Source organism: Misgurnus anguillicaudatus, chromosome 24 (genome assembly GCF_027580225.2).
Source record: "Misgurnus anguillicaudatus chromosome 24, ASM2758022v2, whole genome shotgun sequence".
NCBI lineage: Eukaryota > Metazoa > Chordata > Actinopteri > Cypriniformes > Cobitidae > Misgurnus > Misgurnus anguillicaudatus.
The window spans coordinates 36,260,556-36,266,255 of record NC_073360.2 but is presented as its reverse complement, the minus strand read 5'-3'; the positions used below and the strand labels follow the sequence as shown (position 1 = coordinate 36,266,255).

Here is a 5,700-nt window from a genome sequence, read left to right as displayed (position 1 = left end):
CTATGCGTGAATAATCCGAAAATAAAAACTGCATGTAAACCGGAGTGAAGAGATTAGCTCCAGTCATGTAAACATCTTACTGCGATTCAGTCCTTACTCGCATTATTGGAAATAATCGCATTATTGGTGTGCATGTAAACGAGCTGACTCACTAGATAGGGAATAGTCAAGCGGTGAATGGTTTCAGATACCACACAAGTTACGTCCATCTTTGTGATGATGCCTAAGGAAGTGGCAACACATTTGTGGTCCCAAATGGACAAAAGCTCTTATCTGCAAACCACATGATGAAAGGTTTTTGGTGGTAGCATTTGTGCAACACTTTCTTACAGATGAGTTCATTATAAAAGGGTTTGAACGAGAATCTGTGCCATATCAAGACCTGTAGGAGTGAAGGTAAGATCAATATTTTATTTCTCAATACCGACTGCATGAATAATCTGACAGCACAATAATCTTTATGAGTATAATGAGTATTTCATCATCAAGGAGCTCCGGTATTTGTCATAAATGTACTTATTTCAGACCTCATACAGACTGTTAGCATTATCCTTGTTTATTTCGATGTAAGTGTATATTTTGCTATGATTTATTTAGATGTGTCTTATTTGGCTTCTCTGTATTTCATGACATGTATTGCCGTAGAAAGATATCTTCTGATTGCTCATCCGATTTGGTACAGACATCGTCACCCAGTCAAATGTCTCGTCTGTACTTCTCTGACTGGCTGGTTGCTATCAGGCATTTTATTATTGCTTTGTGCTTGGTGGTGGATAAACCTGGGTTTTATCATAGCCCTCTCTTAGTACCTGGTGATAGTTTTCTGTTTCGTAGGTGCATGCAGGGCTCATTCACAGTCGATCACTTCTCTAAAGAGACGATTGGTTGTGACGACTCTGCTATTTGTACTGCTGAGTTACACGTTTTGCATCATTCCCTTTGTAATTACGATGCTGCTTCAAATGTTTGTTTTTAATTTTCAGTTACCTACCTTTATAACCAAGATTACATTTATTGTTTACATGTTCAACCCGATTGTGGATTGTTTATTGTATGTGTTCATGAGGACTGATGCCGGGGATGCTTTCAGGACGCCTCACTGCTGTTCCAGACGGAGAGAAATTCAAAGTGAAACTCAGCTCACAATATTAACCGGTGGACACAGTCATCATGTGTGATTACGATGATATTTTTCATAAACAACATTTTACCTGATGATATGCACATGACAGCGGTCACATATGTTTGTGGGTCCTTAAAATTTTGTGACGCATTTGTACTGTAATGCTGTATGTCTTGTGGACATCACTTAGTTGTAAGCTGTTTATCAATATGTCAGTGTGTTATGATATTTGCATGTTTCAATTATCTTAAAGTGAAGAAAATAAAGAGATTTTTTTATCTATGTTAACAAATAAGAGGTCCCACTTGTAATCCATTAAGAGTTTTTTTTTTTTTAAGTTTAATTTATTAATTATGAATCCATTCATATTTGTCCTTTATTTTAGAATAAGTCCTATTATGTCTACAATAATCATATTAATAATGAAAGTCTTCACAATATATTTTCCCCATTGTGCCCATTGAAACTGAGAGGGCACATTTCTCTATTATTATGTATGTTTGGACTATATATGTTATCGTTTTATGGTTTATGTCTGTATTTTCTTCTACACTGAAGGGTCTTGTGATAAAAACAATCTTTGTGTGTGTGAACCATAGACTGTATAAAAGATGGACGTAGTGTCCGTGACGTCACCCATTGGTTTCTGAAGATCATTTTTTAAGAAGTACCGGAACGCAAGAAAAAGAAAAGGTACGCTCGCTGAAGTGTAGGCCTACTTCAAGCACTGCACTTACTGTATAACCATCTTATATTATTTATATCTACTATGTATCATACAACCAAACTATTTTATTTTAATAAACAAATCATTTAAAACAAAATATAAATGTATTGAAATAGCAGGTGCAATGGAGCAGTTTACGCATGATACGTTTGGAAATGAAGTTGCGAGTATTGCACGGGTTTGATATAAAATAAAACATACAAGGTTGAATTTAGTTGTTTGCAATTTGAAATATTTTTACAAGATATTCCTAATAAATTTAACTTGATCTATTTCTGAACTATTATATAATAAAGAACACCGCTATCTCATAACGCAGCGAAACCTATTAAATAACGTGAATAATTGATTGAAGAGCAATCGATATCAACCTATTCAACACCATCGCCATGGACAGCACCTGGTAACGTCATACGAAAGTATACCTTAAGAAACCCGCTAAGGTACAGTTCGGGAAACACGCCTAGAAAAGGTATACCTGTAGTAAACGTTTAACTTAAGAGTCTTCGCGCGCTAAGAGACAACGTTATCGGGAAACGCAGCCCTGGACTTGATGCGACTATTTCCAGTGCACTTATGTATTGCTGTTCTTGTGTTGCTATAATTGCTTCTATTGTTTACCTCACTTGTAAGTCGCTTTGGACCAAAGCGTCTGCTAAATGAAAAAAAATTAATGTAATGTAAATGTAATTCATCTTCCAAACCATCTCTGTTTAATTAGCAAAACAACTAACTACAGTTTAACACTTGTCGCATTAACTAACAGTGTTATCACAACATGTAACCAAAAAATAAAACTAATTTGGAAAAAAAAAACTAATGTTTTTTTAAACATAGTAGCATATCTAAAGCTACTAAAATGTTGTTTTAAAATAGAGGACAAACACCGACTTTGGGTTGAATTAACTCAGAAAACTTTTATATTTGACCCAACAATGGTTTAAAACAACCCAGTCTTTTTAGAGTTTATAACAACATGTTTTATTAAGTTTGGATACAAAATCTGTTAGAACCTCATAAAACACAGTTATTTAACTCATTTTAATTGTTGCTTTTTATAACAAGAGGAACACGTAAGAACAAGAAGTTCATGAAGATAAAACGAAGAGCAATCACATTCTTAAGTATGAGACACTTTTATATTGCTTTTTATTTTAAACCTGCTTATACTGATTTAAAATGCTTATAATGTCAACCAATGTGTTGTTAGTTAATGTGTGTTTCTAAAAATCTAATCCTACTGTAGGTCTGACAACTATATCAGAAGTCAAGAACATCTTTATCTGTTCATCTACTTGTTCTACATTTTTAAAAGTCACCTGCAATGGAGAATGAAGACATTATCACATCTCGTTATGAAAACATTTCACATTCAATCAATCACACATCTCTTGAAAAAGAAGCATTTAGGGTCTACACATGTATCATCTTAGGCATTGAATCTCCCCTTCTCTGTTTGGCCATTTACACCATTTTCTTTCTCACCAAATCCGGTCAAGGAGCTCCAGTATTTGTCATAAATTTACTCATTTCAGACCTCATACAGACTGTTAGCATTATCCTTGTTTATTTCGATGTAAGTAAATATTTTGCTCAGATTTTTTTTGCTGTGTCTTTTTTTGCTTCTCTGTACTTCATGACATGTATAGCTGTAGAAAGATATCTTCTGATTGCTCATCCGATTTGGTACAGACAGCGTCACCCAGTCAAATGTCTCGTCTGTACTTCTCTGACTGGCTGGTTGCTATCAGGCATTTTATATTTGATTTTTGATTGGTGGTTTCAATTCCTCTTGATCATAGCTCTTTTTTACTACCTGGTGATAGTTTTCTGTTTCGTAGGTGCATGCAGGGCTCTCTCTCAGTCACAGTCGATCACTTCTCTGAAGAGACGATTGGTTATAGCGACTCTGCTATTTGTACTGCTGACTTACACGTTTACCATCCTTCCCTTTGCTATTACATTTTTTCTAGATTATTATTTTAATTCTATGCTCCTTTTCCGTACAAGCGGGATAGCAATGGCTTTTTATATGTTAAACCCGATTGTGGATTGTTTGTTGTATGTGTTCATGAGGTCTGATGCCGGAGATGCTTTCAGGACGCCTCGCTGCTGTTCCAGACGGAGAGAAATTCAGAGTGAAACTCAGCTCACAAACTTAACCGGTGTACGCAGTCATCATGTGTGATTATGGTGATATTATCATTATTAAAAATAGTTAAGTGCATATTTCACCTGATAGGATGCACATGACAGCGGTCACATATGTTTTTAAGCATGGTCCTAAAATGTTCTAATGCATTTGTACTGTAATGCTGTGATTGTATCTGTTGTGATATTATGCCTTATGGACATCACTTAGTTGTAAGCGGTTTATCAATATGTCAGTGTGGTTATGATATTTGCATGTTTAAATTATCTTAAAGTGAAGAAAATTAAGACATTTGTGAATAATGTTAACAAATAAGATGTCACACTTGTAATCCATGTTGAATGTAACAGTTGAATATATTTAATTTAATAAGTTTAATTTTTAAAGTCCACCTATTTCATTGCTAAAAAACAACATTATTTGTGTATTTGGTATAATACGATGTGTTTGCATGGTTTATGGTTTAAAAACACATTATTTTCCACACACCTTACATTTTTGTGAGTCCAGATATACTGCTTTCCTCAAAACGCACTGATTTTGTACAAAACTCATCAATTTGAAAAGCGCTGTGTCTCTGATTGGCCAGCTAATCTGTACGTTGTGATTGGCCTGCAAACCTCTGACGTCAGCTAGAAATGTGACGCTCCTTACCATGTTTGAAAGATGCGCTCACAATGCAATGCTGACAGGTGTTAACTTACAGGCTGTGAGTCAGAAGCAGGAGGAATTATGATAATGTCGGTCTTTACTACATCACCAATCCCAGAAAAGAAACTGTTGCCTACAATCCGTGAGTTTGTTGTAGTCCAAGAAAAGAGATTTGTGTTGGAGATAACTCGCATCATCGTTAACTTCAGGGTTTGTACCTTTTGCATATAGTTAACATGCACTAATACACACTTACACATCAAAGGAAATGTAAAATCACAAATTGGACCATGTAAGGGTTTTGTCTTGTGTTCTGTTTTGTTTTGTGTTTAGAGCTTTTATTTTGATATCCTGTCCTGGCTTTTATTTTGAAATCTTGACATATCTCACTTCACTTTTGTACTTCCTCTCTGTTTTCCATAAAACTGGTTCAATCTGTACATTCCCTGCGAAGTATTGTTAGCCTGTCTGGATACCGTAATAATACGTAATAATAAATAAATCTGATAATTCACTCAGTGCCTCCCTTTAGTGTGATGTCATTACTAATCACTCATTCACTGACGCTTTAACTCGGAGAGGAACAGTACCGCCAACATCTAAGAAGTGCCGGATCGCAAGAAAAAGGGAAGGTACGCTAAAGATAAAAAAGTGCCGGCCCACTTCAAGCACTGCACTTACAGTCTCTTATATCATTTATATCTACTTAAGCAATAACGCTGGAGTAGGAGTGTGATATTTGTTTATATCATCACGGCTATGAGTAGGCCAGAGGCCGAGTGCCGGAGGCAATCACAGCAGCGACGATATAACAAATGTCACACGACTCCGAGAGCGCTATTGCTTTTATACAGCAGTTCGACGGCACACGTTTGAAAAAAGAAAACTAGAAAACAACAACGGAGTTATTTTAAAAGCCTCTTTGTTTGAGAACTACTTCTTCCGCCACGGATTTGAGGGCGGCCAGAATGACAGGTAACACTTTCGGCTGTTTTGAATCTCATAACAACTCAATGGATGGAAAGGCCTTTTCTTTATATTAACGTT

At 35.8% G+C, this 5,700-nt stretch overlaps 1 long non-coding RNA gene across 1 annotated transcript; it reads left to right on the top strand.

Moving 5' to 3' along the window:
• The first annotated feature begins 950 nt into the window (after positions 1–950).
• Positions 951–5,124, top strand: LOC129438540 (uncharacterized). The gene is made up of 3 exons (XR_012367480.1): positions 951–1,816; positions 2,916–2,974; positions 3,097–5,124. It is a non-coding gene; the product is annotated as an uncharacterized lncRNA (long non-coding RNA).
• Positions 5,125–5,700: the final 576 nt, after the last annotated feature.